Here is an 18,355-nt window from a genome sequence, read left to right as displayed (position 1 = left end):
TGACAAGTTTATGAGTATTAATCATATTGGCAAGTAGCAAGTAATACTCACATAGCAAGAGATAGTTATTCTAGGATCAATCATATAGATACTTGCACAACTTATAATTCAAGCTTTAACAAGTTTAAGTGCAATATAACATATTGCTTGCTTAATGTGTAAGCACACATTAATGTCCAACACATGCACACGGGAAGAGCAATCTCTAGTTGGGACTTGGTGACCATCCTAAATGTATCTAAGTGTGTTTTAGGATTACAAGTCATTACTAGTTAACCTTGAGAGTATTGTTCCTCATTTAGCCTTAATTAATCATTAAGTCATTTCTAATAACAATTATTGTTCTAGTGACCTTGGCTTAAGTATGTTGGTACTTGATGATCATATTAAGAATATCTAGATAAGAATTAAGATCACAAGTTATTGATTAACACTTATGTGTTATGCCTAATCTTGGTTAATTTGTCATTAAAGTGTCATTAGGCGTAATTAATCACAGTTAGTGTTTTTATGACCAAAACTCAATTGAGTATGGAGAAGGCATCTATTCTAAGTATGTTGAGAAATGTTTCATGAATTATAGATGTCGGGAACTAGTCAAACTTTATTTGGTCAAAAACAATAATAGAGAAAACTGCGGTCGCACTGCGGTTGACCGTGGTGGCGACCGTGTAACTTGTTTTCACAAAACTGCGTTGCAATTCAGTTTGGGGTTTCACGGTTGACTATGCGGTCGACCGTACCTCGACCGTGTGTTTAGCTGAACTTTTAATTTCATTCTTTAACCTATGTTTGACTTGGTCATTTGCAAGATAAAGTATGGATTAGTGACCTTGCGTGTTTTATGTTAAGATGTCAGTCATTACTTGTGCATATGTATGTGTCATCATCAAAACATATTCATTTGGTTAATCATACTTAAGTTTATCATTTAGTGCATTAACCAACATTCAACCAACAAACATGTTTTGGTACAACTAATTATCAAATTCTAATGATAAAACACATAATCAAATACCCCTTATAATTTATTTCCCAACTCTTAGATAAAATAACTTATTTAGAATCAAAGTACAACTATCATTATACACAAAGATGTCAGCAATCACATTAGTTGATAGTTGGGTCAACAACCTGGCCTATAAACAACATAGTTCCACTTGTATCCTCTTTAATCATAAATAAAAATGGATGATCTGCACAAAGTCAACCTTAGAATAAGTCCTTCCTAAGGATGTCGATACAATGATGGTTGCAGTGACTGCTGCAGCTTCTGTACCTGCTTCGTTCACCTCCACAAATGATTTATGTTGAATGCTTGAAACATATAACTTTTCAAATGCATAAGAGTTGACCATTTCACTTAAACATTCAGTGCTGCTAAAAGGTAACAAGAGGCCTAATTCTTTCAACATGTCGGAAGCTTCAAACCCAAATGAGATCTTAAACTTTGGGACTAAAAACTGCCCGACCTATACTTTTTGGTGTGGAATGTGATGCTCCAAAAAGTCAGATTGCGAGCCAACTTTCTGTATCAAAGATGGGAGTCCGTCTTTTGCATCTGGGAGGAGGATGTACATTGTGAAATGCCGTTTATCTTTACCAATTTCATATGGAAGACACAATACTTTGAAATCGTCATATTTACGCAGGAACTGTTTTTTCTTGGTGGTCATGAAGGGTACTATAACTTTGCTACCATTAAGAAGGTGGAAATCATAATCTTTTGTCTTTGATGGGTCAAACTTCTCACTCCATGTTCCCTTAAAATAGATTGCATTTGCAAAGATGAGCCTAGTAACGTTGTTAACTGCGCCAACAGGAAGGATGTCTTTGATGAGACCATTAGTTTGTTTTTCAGCCCACAAATTCACTTCTCTAGCTACCTCGATAGCTTTCAATAATAAGAAACGTACATACAAGTATTAGCTATTCAATAATCTGAAACGTACATACAAGTATTAGCTATCACCGTATATATAAGGCAATTAAATATTTTTAAGGTTACAAAAGTCGCAAGGTGTAACAACCCAACCCGTTAACCAACAATAATGCGAAATAAAAAAAAATTTCTTTGTGCAGCAAATGGCGCGGCGCGCCATGACCCCGCGCGGTGCGCAAAAGGGCCTGGACAGGCTGCTGTCCCAAGAAGTCCCAAATGCGAAAATGTTTGACCACTTCCCGACACATTTAGACTAAACGGTTTTCACAACATATTATAACAGTTAAAACTAACACGTTCCATCAATAAAAAGGGTTTTACGACACCGGGCCCACATATGCCCAAATTACCCTTTAAGTACCAATTTCAAGTTTTCGACCACACGACTTTTAACACAAAATAAAGCCGAGCATGGCGATTGGGGATACGCTACCCAATCCTAATCAATCCAAAAGCAAGCCGTCTAAAGCAACTACGCGAGTCCACTAGTCCCACGCTTACCCGAGCCACCGCATCCATGCAAATCTATAAAAAGGTAAACAACGAGAGGGTAAGCTAACGATTAGTGAGTGAGAATATACTACATACATATATATGCATAAAATGGACACGCCCCACAAAACCAAATACCGCATACCGGAGCATCTAAGCATAAAAGCAAGCTAGTCTAAGAATACCGTAAGATCATTAAGCAACGAGCTAAAGATATATCAACAAAATATAAGTTCACCAACAACGTTGTGAACAATGCCAATAAGCTACACCCGGAGGGTTAGCTACATCACGACAATACAACATTATATGTATACAATATATATATATATATATATCTAGAATAACATAATTTGCTTACGCTTACAACACAATAACCATGGTTAACCAATCGTACAAGGGAATGGCGCTCGCGAAAACGCCATCGGTGTTCAAAACATCCGTTAGGGTACTTAACACCTCGTATCACTAACCCCTAGGGTGGCACCTTAACACCTCGGTACTTCACCCCGAGTGGCATCTTAACACCTCGATGCTTCACTCATTATTTTACGGAGTGGTGTCTTAACACCTCGACACTACACCCCTAGGTGGCATCTTAACACCTCGATGCTTCACCCCGAGTGGCATCTTAACACCTCGATGCTTCACTCATCAAGTGAAACGTGGTGTATTAGCACCTCGACACTACATTTCACGCTACAACAAATAGATACATTATATACCTACACATATAATTATTCCACTCACTATATTAACCCTTCGTCATTGGGGTTATATAAGTCCACATCACACGCCCATGTGATAACGTACACACAAAGTGTGCACCTCGCCAAGGTGGTCAACCAAAACGCACAACCGTGCCAATTGGACCTATACACAAGTCCAACAATTCCACCTATACGAGAAGCGAGCTCTATGAGTGAGAACCCCTTCTCCCGACCCGCACCCATCCTACACATACATATGCATATAGGATATTAACACTCACCTTGTCACCTTGAAGAATGCTACCAAATAATCCGTAATCGCCGATGGAATGTACCTAATCCATTTATCACATAACAAGTAACACAGTTAGGGTGGATATACAAATCAACCCAAATTGACAACTAGTGCAATTTCGACCCAAATGCACTTCCAAGCACAAACCGCGCCCAAACTAACCAATAATCACTAACACAAGTGAGAATGGTCCTAATATGCCAATCAAACCCAATCATAGGTGTTAAACACCTATCTTGCCCAAAATGACACTTAAACCCTAATTTGACCCATAAGAAGTCAATATCACGCCATTAGCAAGTTTTGACACCAAAACATATTTAACTCAGTTCTATGCTTCAACTTAATCCATTTTAAGTTTATAAACCTTATTAAATCGGCAATTGAGTCATAATCATCAACAAATCCTAATTTTGACTATAGTCAAAATTAGTCAACCATAAGAACCCTAATGGTTTCCAAAACACCAATAATCACTAACACTAGTGATTATACACCATTTACAAGTCTTAAACATGGTTAAATCATTAACCAACCCAAAACCCGCCAAATATCAAAATAGCAAGTTTCCATAAACCCTCTTCATCAACCAAATGGGTTTTACAACTAACAATCTCAAACCCTAACTTGAATATCAAATCTAACAAATGAAATTCAGAGTTAGGACTTACCAATACTACCAAAACGTAGCTAAGAGCGAGATGAACAACTTTAAAACCCGAGCTTTGGCTAGAATTCGACTCCTTCTTCTCCAAATCAAGCTCTCTCACTCTAGAACTCTTCCTCTCACTCTAAATATGGATGAGAGTGTTTGTGTGGGTGAGAAATGAGCTCCAATGGAGTTCTAGATCAGTTTTGGTGACCCTAAACCGACCCCAATTGAAAAGACCAAAGTACCCCTCATTTAAACCTTTTAAAAAAGCTGAAAATTGCTTCTGACGCGATCGGAGCGCCGCGCCATAAGGTGGAGCGCCGCTCCAACCTTCAGGTCAGTTTTCAGAAACTTGTTTTGGCCATAACTTTTTGACCGTAGCTCCGTTTTCGATGAATCAAATATCGTTGGAAACATAATAAGATTTTCTTTCCAATGGTAAGGCTTTGAAACATCAAATCAAACTTTATTTGGGGTTGAAAAGATACGTACACACCTTGTCACTTCAGACAACGTCCAGTTTCCTTCGACGTTCGAGCAAACAACACGTACATGCTTCATACACTTCATACACGTATCGTACACCATAAATACATTATGTACAATAAATATTTGGGTCTTACAACTCTCCCCCACTTAAACTCGATCACGTCCTCGTGATCTTCTCCACTTAACCAATCCGGACCTACTCAACGGTCCTCATTCATAAGTCCCAATCCGAACTTTCCTAGACAATTCTTCCCAATGAATCACCTTTAACAACTAAATCGTCACCCGCGATTTATCAAATCCACCAACCGAGCACTAAAACCTTGCTCAATCCCTCACATCGGGAAAAAATCGACCAATCTCGAACCAAGATATCAAATCCTTAGCGTACCTTCACCAAGGACCACGCTAAAAGCGACCAAGTCTCAACCTAAAGTCAACAATCCGAACGTTGAAGATCGAACCACATGAATCCTTACGGATTACACTTACCATTAAACATCCTTTGTAGTGCGCAATACAACCAATACGCCACTATCCTAACATCATATGAGCGAAACACGGCTATCGCAATCACTAATCACACAACATGGTCCTCACGATCCCACCATCGGTGTATAAAACGACCGATAGATCACACCACACGGTCCTTACGAACCCACCATCGGTGTATAAAACAACCGATAGATCACTCAACACCAGATGAAGTCAGCGGACCCCGTCAACGGTCATGCTTCACCGATATAACACTACACCCATGATGAAGTCAGCGGACTCCGAAGGTCATGCTTCACCAATCAACGATCTCATGATGAAGTCAGCGGACCCCGAAGGTCATGCTCCACCAATCAACGATCCCATGATGAAGTCAGCGGACCCTGAAGGTCATGCTTCATCAATCACCAATACCATGATGAAGTCAGCGGACCTCGAAGGTCATGCTTCATCAATCAACACCCTTTTGGCCTCGAACGACGAGTAGCATAACATCGCGCTCTGCTACGCCATAGTGAATCCTAACGGATACCACTAACCATTCACACAATCGAGCAAGAACCACCTATATCAAACATAGGCACAAAACATTAATTCTCTAAAAGAGGATCTGATACGCACATCCCTTAACCGAGGAATTTCACCTTGCTAGCCATACCCGTCCATTATCTCTCAACGAGATTTACTACATTACCACCTTGGTGATAATTCAAATCCAAAATCATAGGTACAATTTAACCGAAATTGTACTCTACCACAAATCGACCAAATCTAGGTCCCGACACAAATTTCGGATCTACCAAAAGCATTGTCCGAAATCTCACACTAAAACCTCCGCGTGCGGGAGTGTAACTCCCCAACTTGGAACTACGTTCCATAACCGCATCTCGTACACCCGCACAATGCTACCAAAGGTAGACTTTACCAATAATTGGGTTCACACGGCCCATCACCATGTCTTGCTTCAACTTTGAGCATACCAAGGATCCTAACCTATCCTTAAACACTTCGAACGAAAAGTGTACCACAAATTACACGAACTATACACTCGCAATCATCCAATTGCTTTAGTTTGTCGAATTTCACCCGATCACTCTTGTACCTAAGGGTTTCACTTCGGTACCCTAAGTACAATGTAACCGCAACACAATCGGAGTCGAACACCACGCTAGTAGGTATAAAAAGGCACCTAATGTCGCGTCACGTAGACTCCTTTACCAACATACATCGAGATCAACACTTGATTTCAAGAGTTTCAATCCACCCGACGAACCTCATGGTTCATCAACTTCAACACGAAAGTGAACACGCGCTTAACGACCGAACACCAAAACCCATTTCCATGGTTTGGTAGAAACATTTCCCAAATACTATGTAACATCCCGCATTTTTCCGTTAAATTATTTTTTAACGCCGTCTTTTTCTTTTTAGATAATATTCCTCGTATCTAGATTCGTAACCTCCGTTAGCTAACATTCTAAATATTCTCGTTATCGGATTTTAATACGCGTTTTAAAATATTCCGTTTAGGTATTTTCCGCACCCGCTTCTAAACTCGAGGGACTAAAATTGACACGGGGCAAACTAGTTGACTAGGTCAACTAGTCCACCCCAATCACCACCATTCAATCACCTCCATCTCTCTCTCTTTCTCTCTAGCAAGAACACACACACAAACACCCAATTCAATCATTCATCATCTAAATTCGATCTAGGAGGCTTACAACAAAACAAATTACATATTTGGAATCCTCTCTTCATCCTCTACAATTTGATACCAACTTCATCTCGTTTGGGTAACATTTCTAAAACTCTAGATTTCTCTAAATTCGTGTTTTTGATTTGAAATGGTGTTAGTTAGTGTCTATGGCTCGTGTCTAGCATGAATATATGATTTACTTGCTCGATTTGTTGTTTTGAGTAGCTAGTTTGAACATTTGAAATGGGTTTGCTTAATCTTGCATTTTGAAAGATTAAATGTTGTTTGATTGTTAAAGTTCATGTTTTAATTGTGTTACTAGTATCACTAGCTTCGTTTTGATGCGTAGGTTGATTAAGAAAACTTCAAAAACCCGATTATTGATTTTTGTGAATTTTGGTTAGGGTTTGTTAGACTTTGAAATGAACTTTTGATGCGTTGAATGCTTGTTAATGTTGTTAGTAAGTGTTTAGATGCAATTTATGCTTAATTACCTTCGAAACGGCATATCGTATGTGTAAATTGGATTCCCGAATCATAAAATACGTTTTACGAACTTGAAACTTTGAAAATAAACCTTTGTTGATCAATTGACGAGATTTCGGCTATTGTAAATGATGTTATTGTTGGACCATAAGTGCTTAGTTGTATTCCTCGTCAGAATACCTTTCCAACGATATATGATAGGCATTATAAGTGTTTGCGGGTCAAGAGTTGGGTTGGAAAAGGTTTTGGTTCGTGCATACTTTGAAAAACTGACCAGAATTCTCTGCCCAGATGGTGGCGCGGCGCGCCCCATCCCCGCGCGGCGCGCGGATTGGCCTGGTCAGATTCTGACCACTTTGCCCCATTTCACGTGAAATGTTTGACTAGCTACCGACCTCCGATTCACATGAAACTTGTTCTAATATACTTGTATATGAATAATTAGCATAGAAAAATAGTCCGGGACCCGACCCGAACATGTTGACTTTTTCGTTGACTTTGACCCGACCAAGTTTGACTTTTTGTCAAACTTAACCAATTAATTATGCAATCTTCCTAACATGCTTTTATACTTGTATCTTGCATGAAACTTGACAATTTGCTTCACATGCTATATTAATCGAGTCGTATTGAGCCATAGGACTAATTGAACATCTTTGACCGTTTTGTGTTTACCGTTATTGATATAACCTATATGTTTAGGTCAAGACTAGCTTTGTCTTTGCACGCGTTTACTTGTCGAAGTACTTTATTAACTCTTGCACTCAAGGTGAGATCATAGTCCCACTTTTTCAATCACTTTTATTCTTTACATCGTGGGCTGAGAAACACATACATTTCATACTTATTTACTTTTCATGCTTTTACATTGTGAACAAATACGAATACAAAGATGCATACGAGTTTGAACAAAAGTCCTCAATCCAATTATCATTAGTTCCACTTGCAGGGTGTAAGTGTAAGCGTGTAATTATGTTGTGTGGCCATACGGGTTTAACAAACCCTCATTCAGACGGTTCGCTACCGTTAGTGAATGAAATATAATTTCAACAATGTATAGTGTAAGTTCTAACACTAAATTCAAAATTCAGAGGGAAGATTCGGTTAAGCCTTGATAATTGGGTGCTCGTGATACAAATACTATTTTGGAATGTGAATGATTCTGGTTGAGCAATTCTTAAAGAACCTTGTGGTTCAATACAATTTACTTACTAAACCTATGATTTCACCAACGTTTTTTGTTGACAGATTTCTATGTTTTTCTCAGGTCTTGCACGATATGCGATACATGCTTCCGCTCATTATTTGATATTTGCTTCGGATGTCGAGTATACATGCTTTTCATGGAGCGTCTTTTGACTTTACTTTAAACCGTGTCGCCTAGATTTCAATCGTACTTATAACGTTGTAACTTAACTTTTGGTTGAACAATTCTTGTAAACTTTGAAACAATCTTTATTTTGAAATGAAGGCGACATATTTTGGTCAAACGTTATCTTAAAGACTTATAATCAGGTAATGGGACCCACGTAGCCGACGCTGTCACTTGACGATTTGTCGGGGTCGCTACAAGTGGTATCAGAGCCTTGGTTGTAGGGATTTAGAGTTCATTTGTGTCCACCCCGAGTCATAAGGTACATAGGTGAATCTAGACTACAACCGGCATATAGACTGAAGTAGGAATTACTTGACTATTTGTGCATTTATACTCGAACTCTTCTATCATATCTAACTCGTATTCGATCTTGATCTTACGTTGATAAATTTTGTTGATGCGCCACCTTGACTTTATGAAGTAATGTTAAATGCACATGAGAATCAGGGTAATATAATTTCCGGGATTATATTACGGTGATTCACATGGACGTTCCGACATTATGACATAAAGAATTTAGGGCGAGTCAAGGAAATTTTCTCTCTATCCTTAATCCATACTCCGGTTAGTATTGTTGAAAATACTAACCAACGATATTCTTGTGTCATGAAGGAACAATGGCTCGTCGACGCGCTCCTCCCGAAACTCCCGAACAAGCCCTCCAACGTATGATAGCCACTGCCGTGGATGCGGCCATGGCCGGTCACTCCTCCAACAACAACAATAACAACAATCATCATAACAACAACAATGGAGCCAGAAATTCCAACGAAGGATGCTCCTATAAGAATTTCATAGGGTGCAAACCTCACACTTTCGATGGAACCGGGGGACCGGTTGTGCTCACCCGATGGTTTGAGCAAACGGAAGCCGTCTTTAGCATAAGCGGTTGTCGAGACCAAGACAAGGTTAGATATTCCACTCACACCTTCGCCGGTATCGCTCTCACATGGTGGAATTCGTATGTACAATCGGTGGGTATCCACGAAGCCCACGCTCTCTCTTGGGCCGACTTAAGAGGAAAGATGATCACCGAATATTTTCCTCGCGAAGAAACCCGAAGGCTCGAACAAGAACTAAGAGCTCTGAAAGCGGTCGGGAACGACCTTAAGGCCTATAATCAACGATTCTCCGAACTTGCTTTGATGTGCCCAAATCTTGTGAACCCCGAATCTTTAAGGGTTGAACTTTACATGGATGGTCTCCCCAAGAGCATCAAACAAGGAGTAATGTCATCCAAACCCGCTAACCACCAAGAGGCTTTGGATATGGCCCGCCAATTGATTGAAACAGTGGACGAGATTGAAGTGCCGGCACGTAAAGCCGAGGATAAGTCGGGTGACAACAAAAGAAAATGGGAAGCCCCCCAATCAAGCAATTACAACAACCCCGCCAAGAAGCCCTTCATCCCCAACGGCAAGAAAGGTTATACCGGACACCTACCGTATTGTAACGAGTGCTACAAACATCATTTAGGTGAATGTGGCAAACCATTTTGCTTGAAGTGTCAAAGAAGTGGCCATGTAGCCCACGATTGTAGGAATACCGCTCCCGTCGCCCAAAAGGAGCACAATGCACCCAAGACGGGTGTTTGTTTTGAATGTGGCCAACCGGGTCATTTTAGGAGTGCGTGCCCAAACAAGAAAATCAACCCCAACGCACGCCGTTGAACTTTCAACATCGACACCTAGGATGCCCGAGACGACGATGGACTAGTCACGGGTACGTTTCTTCACAACAAACAGTATATTTCATACTTATTCGATTCGATTACCGCTAGATGTTTATTAACCAAGTCTTTGACTCGTGCTCTTTACATTCCACTTTTTTTCCCCTAGATATTACTTAGACGATTTAAGTGACCAACGGAAAATATTGTGTGCCTATAAATTTTATTGGAGGATATACGTTAAGACTTTTGACTTGACACCTATAGAACTAGGGAGCTCGAAACCTATTCGTTAAAAAAAAAAAAAAAAAAAAAAAAATGTTTCCCCATCATCTTGTATAGATTGTTGTGAACTGAGTAATTTTCGGTTGGAAACCGATACCCTCTCCCTCGTATCCATTACCTCATGATTATTTGCACGAATCCCGTAGTTTCCAAATCGACCTCCGTTCCGGTTATCATCAATTGGGGGTTAAGGGAGACGATGTCTCCTGAGTCTTTTCCGAACTCGCAACGTTAGTTGTAAATCTCTCTTAGTACCATTCGATTTATCCAAGGCTCGTCCGTATCCATAAACCTCCTAAACCACGTATGCAAACTTATCTAGACAAATCTGTTATCGTATTTATAGATGACGTCTTAACTTATTTAAGTAAAGAAGGAAAACGAACAACATCACCATCTTACGCTCGAACTTTTGAGAAAAGAGCAACTTTATACCAAATTCTCCGAGTGAGAATTTCTGTTGAACGAAGTCCAATTTTCTAGACCATGATGTTAATGGTCGAGGCATTACAATCAATCTCCAAATCAAGCCACATGTAATCAGGAAACTCTCATGACTCAGACTTACCGCAGATTCATTTTCGACTTTTTCTCGTGATGCTCGTTCTTTACCCTCGATAACTCATTAAGGTAGAAATCTAAACCTCTACGTGCCCGAATCTTGAACGTGATTATTCACACCAACCTTACTAGCTTAATTCGTATAGCACCAGGTGGGACTCAAATATGGAAATATTTCTACTTGGACGCCGAAAGGCATACTCTCTCGACTCAAAAATCAACATAACTAAAATTCGTTATTTTACACGAAGAATTCGAATACTAAATTGTGGATCCGATCAATCTTCTCGTCATCACGTACCACACTACATACCTCTGTTATTTCACCGTCACCGTCTGATATTACTGGAATTTAAGATAGCACACAATCCAACGATACTTCACTCTTCTTTGACTTAACGCCCTTGCGTTGCTGATAATCGTCCAACCATTATTCAACCCCGAACTATACAATTACGTGTACTATCTCGTTTCTCTTTCAGGCTTCATTTTTTTTTACAACTAGAGGCACGTTATGGCAACCTCGAGATGTAAGCTCATCCTATTCAAAGTCCTCATTTCACTCCTATCCTCATCGCTCGCATTTCCGTTAAGGAAACTCCTTGTAACATTTCTCCATGGATAGAGAAACTCCTCATATTACATTAGTATTCGCCACGAGGGTGAATAGTCCTAACGAACATTTTTCGAACCCTAACTGACTTGTTCAAACATATCTTAAGAAATTCTATTCCAACACGGTGTATCTTCGTCATTTATCCTATATTGAAATACTCGTTTCACCTCTAGCGTTGCAAGAGACCTTGGGAACCCGCTTAGACATATGTACCGCGTATCTCCCACAACCGACGAACCGAGCAAACGTACGATTCAATCTTGGAAAGACATGTTACAGACTGGTATTGTCACCTTTAGTAGTTCCCCTTACTACGACAGCTATCACTCGTATATTAACGCAGCACTTCCGAAACCCTATATGACCGCAAATGTCATACCCCTGTTCATTTAACCAAAGCATGCGGCAAGCAAATCGCCAAATCTGGACTCCATCAAGAAACAACAATTGAGATCGTTCGAGTCCGAGGCGGGCTAGAGACAACCCATGGTCGCCAGAAGAGTTATACCAAACTTAGATGAAAACCTCACAAATCCCAGTGTGTAATCGCGTAATATTGAGAACCCGCACCTTGGAAAGGTGTAATCCATTTTGGGAAATCGAGGAAGGTTATAACCGCAATATTGAACCTTTTGAAACCTTGGGGCGTATTAGAACCGCTTCCTACCGTTTAGAACTTCCGACTCAATTAAGTTTCCATTTATCCTACATTTCGTGTAACAAACTTAGAAACGTGTCATGCGGAACAGGAATGTGCAATCCTTTTAGATGCACCAACTATTGATGACAAACTCCTCTTCATGGGAAAACTGGTTGAAATCATGGATCGTGAAATCGAACCTCAATACAACGTAACACCCCGACTATCCGGATTCGTGGAATGTCCAAGAAAGTACCTTCACTCATTCGTAGAGTTACTACTCTAAGTCTCGAGTAAGAGATATCGACTACTACTTCCAACTAAATTTCGGGACGAAATTTCTTTTGAGGTGTGGATAATGTAACATCCCGCATTTTTCCGTTAAATTATTTTTTAACGCCGTCTTTTTCTTTTTAGATAATATTCCTCGTATCTAGATTCGTAACCTCCGTTAGCTAACATTCTAAATATTCTCGTTATCGGATTTTAATACGCGTTTTAAAATATTCCGTTTAGGTATTTTCCGCACCCGCTTCTAAACTCGAGGGACTAAAATTGACACGGGGCAAACTAGTTGACTAGGTCAACTAGTCCACCCCAATCACCACCATTCAATCACCTCCATCTCTCTCTCTTTCTCTCTAGCAAGAACACACACACAAACACCCAATTCAATCATTCATCATCTAAATTCGATCTAGGAGGCTTACAACAAAACAAATTACATATTTGGAATCCTCTCTTCATCCTCTACAATTTGATACCAACTTCATCTCGTTTGGGTAACATTTCTAAAACTCTAGATTTCTCTAAATTCGTGTTTTTGATTTGAAATGGTGTTAGTTAGTGTCTATGGCTCGTGTCTAGCATGAATATATGATTTACTTGCTCGATTTGTTGTTTTGAGTAGCTAGTTTGAACATTTGAAATGGGTTTGCTTAATCTTGCATTTTGGAAGATTAAATGTTGTTTGATTGTTAAAGTTCATGTTTTAATTGTGTTACTAGTATCACTAGCTTCGTTTTGATGCGTAGGTTGATTAAGAAAACTTTAAAAACCCGATTATTGATTTTTGTGAATTTTGGTTAGGGTTTGTTAGACTTTGAAATGAACTTTTGATGCGTTGAATGCTTGTTAATGTTGTTAGTAAGTGTTTAGATGCAATGTATGCTTAATTACCTTCGAAACGGCATATCGTATGTGTAAATTGGATTCCCGAATCATAAAATACGTTTTACGAACTTGAAACTTTGAAAATAAACCTTTCTTGATCAATTGACGAGATTTCGGCTATTGTAAATGATGTTATTGTTGGACCATAAGTGCTTAGTTGTATTCCTCGTCAGAATACCTTTCCAACGATATATGATAGGCATTATAAGTGTTTGCGGGTCAAGAGTTGGGTTGGAAAAGGTTTTGGTTCGTGCATACTTTGAAAAACTGACCAGAATTCTCTGCCCAGATGGTGGCGCGGCGCGCCCCATCCCCGCGCGGCGCGCGGATTGGCCTGGTCAGATTCTGACCACTTTGCCCCATTTCACGTGAAATGTTTGACTAGCTACCGACCTCCGATTCACATGAAACTTGTTCTAATATACTTGTATATGAATAATTAGCATAGAAAAATAGTCCGGGACCCGACCCGAACATGTTGACTTTTTCGTTGACTTTGACCCGACCAAGTTTGACTTTTTGTCAAACTTAACCAATTAATTATGCAATCTTCCTAACATGCTTTTATACTTGTATCTTGCATGAAACTTGACAATTTGCTTCACATGCTATATTAATCGAGTCGTATTGAGCCATAGGACTAATTGAACATCTTTGACCGTTTTGTGTTTACCGTTATTGATATAACCTATATGTTTAGGTCAAGACTAGCTTTGTCTTTGCACGCGTTTACTTGTCGAAGTACTTTATTAACTCTTGCACTCAAGGTGAGATCATAGTCCCACTTTTTCAATCACTTTTATTCTTTACATCGTGGGCTGAGAAACACATACATTTCATACTTATTTACTTTTCATGCTTTTACATTGTGAACAAATACGAATACAAAGATGCATACGAGTTTGAACAAAAGTCCTAAATCCAATTATCATTAGTTCCACTTGCAGGGTGTAAGTGTAAGCGTGTAATTATGTTGTGTGGCCATACGGGTTTAACAAACCCTCATTCAGACGGTTCGCTACCGTTAGTGAATGAAATATAATTTCAACAATGTATAGTGTAAGTTCTAACACTAAATTCAAAATTCAGAGGGAAGATTCGGTTAAGCCTTGATAATTGGGTGCTCGTGATACAAATACTATTTTGGAATGTGAATGATTCTGGTTGAGCAATTCTTAAAGAACCTTGTGGTTCAATACAATTTACTTACTAAACCTATGATTTCACCAACGTTTTTCGTTGACAGATTTCTATGTTTTTCTCAGGTCTTGCACGATATGCGATACATGCTTCCGCTCATTATTTGATATTTGCTTCGGATGTCGAGTATACATGCTTTTCATGGAGCGTCTTTTGACTTTACTTTAAACCGTGTCGCCTAGATTTCAATCGTACTTATAACGTTGTAACTTAACTTTTGGTTGAACAATTCTTGTAAACTTTGAAACAATCTTTATTTTGAAATGAAGGTGACATATTTTGGTCAAACGTTATCTTAAAGACTTATAATCAGGTAATGGGACCCACGTAGCCGACGCTGTCACTTGACGATTTGTCGGGGTCGCTACATACTAAGGAATGCTTGGTTGCACCAAGTCTTACGCCCTTCGCTCGACAATCAAACGTCACCATAGGATACTTCCATTCGGAACGTCACCCATATCAATAACATGCACAACACCATTGAGACTTTAAGGGTCTCACTCAAACGAGCTTAACGACCCGATACCAACCAAAATGCTTAAGCACCCAAGGATTCGCACCATAGGATCAAGGCACAACACACCACTTATACACTCTACTGAGAGCAAACCGGAACCATAAACGTAAACCGCCCGCTTGCTACGAATTATCTCCAACGGAGAATGATAATGCTAAAAACGAACATATATTTCATAGCATTATTCCTCAAGAAAGACAAGCTTTTAGTTGCAATTGTTCTATTTACAAGTGATATTCGTTTAAATAATAAAAGGTGAAGACAAAAGACAGATTCGACGAATTGAAGACGCAAACGACCAAAAAGCTCAAAAGTACAAAAGACAATAAAAAAAAGTTCCAATTATTGATAAGAAACGTCTCGAAATTACAAGAGTACAAGATTCAAAACGCATAGTACAAGATATTAAATTGTACGCAAGGACGTTCGAAAATCCGGAACCGGGACCAGAGTCAACTCTGAACGCTCGACGCAACGGACTAAAAATTACAAGTTAACTATGTATATAAATATAATATAATATATAATTAATTATATTAATTATATATATATATTATATATATATATATTAAAAACCGTCGGCAGAGAAAGACTCCAAGGGTGTGAGCTGTAAATTCATCCTCCGCGACTCGCGGAGTTTGAAGAGGATTTTGCCGCGAGTCGCGGAGCCCCAATTTCAAAAACCCCCTATAAAGCAAACCGAATTCTGATCAAAAATATATCCATTTTTCTCTCTTCTCTCATATATACGTAAAATATATATATATAATTTATATTTTAATTTTAATTTTAATTATAATTCTAATAATAAGGGTATGTTAGCGAATGTTGTAAGGGTGTAAGTCGAAATTCTGTCCATGTAACGCTACGCTATTTTTAATCATTGTAAGTTATGTTCAACCTTTTTATATTAATGTCTCGTAGCTAAGTTATTATTATGCTTATTTAAAACGAAGTAATCATGATGTTGGGCTAATTACTAAAATTGGGTAATTGGGCTTTGTACCATAATTGGGGTTTGGACAAAAGAACGACACTTGTGGAAATTAAACTATGGGCTATTAATGGGCTTTATATTTGTTTAACTAAATGATAGTTTGTTAATGTTAATATAAAGATTTACAATTGGGCGTCCCTATAAATTACCATATACACTCGATCGGACACGATGGGCGGGGTATTTATATGTACGAATAATCGTTCATTTAACCGGACACGGGAATGGATTAATAACCACTAGAATAATTAAAACAGGGGTGAAATTACATTCAAGGGTAATTGGTGTAATTGTTAACAAAGTAGTAAAACCTTGGTTTACACGCAGTCGATAACCTGGTGTATTCATTAAACAAAGTATTAAAACCTTGTTACAATTCGAATCCCCAATTAGTTGGAATATTTAACTTCGGGTATAAGAATAATTTGACGAGGACACTCGCACTTTATATTTATGACTGATGGACTGTTATGGACAAAAACCAGACGGACATATTAAATAATCCAGGACAAGGGACAATTAACCCATGGGCATAAAACTAAAATCAACACGTCAAACATCATGATTACGGAAGTTTAAATAAGCATAATTCTTTTATTTCATATTTAATTTCCTTTATTTTATATTTAATTGCACTTCTAATTATCACATTTTTATTGTTATTTTATTTAATTGCACTTTTAATTATTGTACTCTTTAATTATCGCAAGTTTATTTTATCGCACTTTTATTATTCGAAATTTCATTATTGTTATTTACTTTACGCTTTAATTTAAGTCTTGTATTTATTTTTAATATTTTACATTAGGTTTTAACTGCGACTAAAGTCTTAAAATCGACAAACCGGTCATTAAACGGTAAAAACCCTCCTTTATAATAATAATATTACTTATATATATATTTGTATTTTTATAAAAGTAAACTAATATAGCGTTGAGCTTTGTTTAAAGATTTCCCTGTGGAACGAACCGGACTTACTAAAAACTACACTACTATACGATTAGGTACACTGCCTATAAGTGTTGTAGCAAGGTTTAAGTATATCCATTCTATAAATAAATAAATATCTTGTGTAAAATTGTATCGTATTTAATAGTTTTTCCTAGTAAAATATAAACTATTTCGTATACCTTAGCTTTGACATCAAGTATTTTTGGAGCCGCTGCCGGGGAAATCTCTTAAAAGCCGGAAGCGCAACGCTAATAATAATATAAAAAAAAAGATTTTTTGTTAACTTTTATTAAAATTCGTTTTTGTAAAAATACGTTTTATAAAAAGAAAAACAAAAATATAAGTATTTTTAAAAATTTTGTTAAATATTTAAGTTTTATAAGTTTCTTTATTTTAATTTATAAAAATATAAGTTTTATTAAACATCTTTTATATATAGAAAAAAAAAACAGAAAACAGAAAATAAAAAAAAAAAAAAAATAAAGAAAAAACGCGTTGAAATTATAAGCTGTCATCTGAATTTCTGAACCCCGCGACTCGCGGGGTTTTCTTTATTAAATACCGCAAGTCGCGGAGACTTTCTGACACCACCGACAGAACCCTAAATCTGTATTAATTACGGAGTATTTATTAATAATTATTATTTAACCCTAATTATTATTATTATTATTATTATTAGTTTTATTTTTACTTTTACTTTTTATTTAATTTATGTATTTAGTATTAATTAGTTTTATTAAATTGTAAAATTAGTAGTTTTATTAAAAAAATAATATAAAAATAATATTTTTATAAAAATTGTACTTTTTACAACTTTTTATATATTTTTATATTTTGTCCCTTTTTAATCGTTGTAGCATAATTTTTGTATTTTTAGCTCATATTTAATTTTAAACTTAGTTTTTGCCATAGTCATTTTTACTCCTATATTTTTAGGCTTTGCCGTAGAATTCCTTAAGTGCTTTTTCTTTAGACTTAGATTTAGGTGCTTTAGAATTTTGCGACGCCTTTTTAAGTTTTAGTTTCTTTTTAAGTTATTTCCATTTGGGATTTAGTTTTTCCTGTAAGCTTTAATATTTTTAGACCTTTTACTATGTACCAATTATCA

The 18,355-nt window shown here is 37.6% G+C and overlaps 1 pseudogene; it reads right to left on the bottom strand.

The window, feature by feature from the left end:
- Window positions 1-1,110: 1,110 nt before the first annotated feature.
- The window catches only part of LOC139850338 (serpin-ZX-like), a 46,757-nt pseudogene continuing 29,512 nt past the window's right edge, over window positions 1,111-18,355 (bottom strand).

Source organism: Rutidosis leptorrhynchoides, chromosome 5, assembly GCF_046630445.1.
Source record: "Rutidosis leptorrhynchoides isolate AG116_Rl617_1_P2 chromosome 5, CSIRO_AGI_Rlap_v1, whole genome shotgun sequence".
NCBI classification, from domain to species: domain Eukaryota; kingdom Viridiplantae; phylum Streptophyta; class Magnoliopsida; order Asterales; family Asteraceae; genus Rutidosis; species Rutidosis leptorrhynchoides.
This window is presented reverse-complemented; position numbering and strand designations above follow the sequence as displayed.